A 1,761-nucleotide genomic window follows, 5' to 3' on the forward strand; every position below is an offset into this window, starting at 1 on the left:
GGCCATTTCACTAAAAGTAAATTTGTCCAAAGCTAATTCACTATACCAACTCACCAAAAGTCAATTTTCTCCAAGGCCAATCTGCAGAACAACTTTTAGGAAATTGCCTTGCAGCCACTATAAGTAATAGCAAAATTAGCATATTTCCTATCTCTCCTTCCTTACCTCTTACTACTAAAGAAAAAAATCACTTATGACACTTGTGAAAGACAGTCAGCCTGACTTTATTCAGAGGGACGATTACAATTGATTTTGTAGTAGGGACTCAACTCTGAATACAGTAAGAAAAAGTGGGACGTGTGAGTGAAGTAGGGAGCAGAAGAAGCAGGTAGTGGTGGAAAGAGTGGTCCTTGGAGAAGCCGCACGATGCAGCCTGGGAAGGAATGGAGGAGGGAAAGGTTCACACAGAGACTGCTGTGGAAGAGCAGTTTGGCTAATGAAACGGGCTCTCCGGGTCCTCGGGCACGTGTATAATGATCGTCCTCGGATGTCGCTATGTTGCCCAAGCCATCCTCAGTCGAGGAAATTTGGGAGGAGTCCTCACTGAGAACGTTGGAGTTGCAATGGCGACCGTCATGGCCATTTATGTGACGGGGGTGTCTCTGGTGACCAATCAACCCTGCTGTGTCTTTTGCAATGCATCTCTTTGGACGGATGAAATGGTTCAAATTTCCTTTTTATGTGGGAGCCCCATTCCTGGGAGCCTTCGCAGGGTCCACAATCCTCTTTGGTATTTACTATGATGGACTTATATCCTTTGCTGTTGGAAAACTGCTCATTGTGGGAGGAAATGCAACAGCACACATTTTTGCAACGTACCCAGCTCCATATGTGTCTCTGGCAAATGCATCTGCAGACCAAGTAATGCCCACATGTTCCTCCTCATGATTGTCTTCGCCATCTTTGACTCCAAAAACAGGGGAGTCTTCAAAGGCCTAGAGCCCATTGCCATCGGCCTCCTGGCTATTGTCCTTTCTTCCTCTTTGGGATTGAACTGTGGCTGTGCCATGAATCCATCGCGAGACCTGAGTTCCAGACTTTTCACTGCTTTGGCAGAATGCGGGTTTGATGTCTTCAGAGTTGGAAATAACTTCTGGTGGATCCCTGTTGTAGCCCTATGTTGGTGCTGCCATGGAGGCCTCATCTATGTTCTTCTCGTTGAAATCCACCACCCAGGCCCAAATCCAAACTTCGAGGCAGGAGCACTGGAGGACAAACTACAGAAACATGGACTTAGTGTGGTAATGTAGCAGGATGCTCAGTTCTAGGTTTACAATGGGCTGCGCTGATGTTCTCTTCAGGAAAGATGGCATCCAGCTCCTATGTTTTCATAACACTGGGGTGGATCTGCCCAACGTTCTCTGCTAGCCATTTGGGTCACCTGATTGGAAAAGCATCTGAATGAAGTTTTAAAAACAGTGACCTCTTCTCTACCAGCTCCCGCTGCCCTCAGAGTAGCATGTATTGTCTGCTGAAGCAGCCTTCTCTTCACCCTGTTTATTTCATTCTTTCATATGAATTTTTATTGCTGAGTGAGCACTAATAACTTGAAACTTTGACCTTGGGGGGAAAAAAGAAAGAAAAAGTGGGAATTGATAGCCAAGGAACAGGGCAAAGGGTCGGTGGATGGAAAATTGCTAAGAGGAAAGATTAAGGGTAGGGGTTCTTGCTAGACCAACTCAACAGGATTCTTGCTGAAGGCAGGCCAGAGTGATAAGATACCAAGCACAGGGGATGAAGAATTTGATCAGATATCAGGGT

At 46.0% G+C, this 1,761-nt stretch overlaps 1 pseudogene across 1 annotated transcript; it reads left to right on the plus strand.

Annotated features, from left to right (window-relative positions):
* The first annotated feature begins 366 nt into the window (after positions 1 to 366).
* On the plus strand, positions 367 to 1,250 carry LOC308520630 (aquaporin-9-like; annotated as a pseudogene). The gene has a single exon. The product of its transcript is annotated as an aquaporin-9-like (transcript).
* The last annotated feature ends 511 nt before the right edge of the window (positions 1,251 to 1,761 follow it).

Source organism: Myotis nattereri (assembly GCF_964212035.1).
Source record: "Myotis nattereri genome assembly, chromosome: 5".
Lineage (NCBI taxonomy): Eukaryota > Metazoa > Chordata > Mammalia > Chiroptera > Vespertilionidae > Myotis > Myotis nattereri.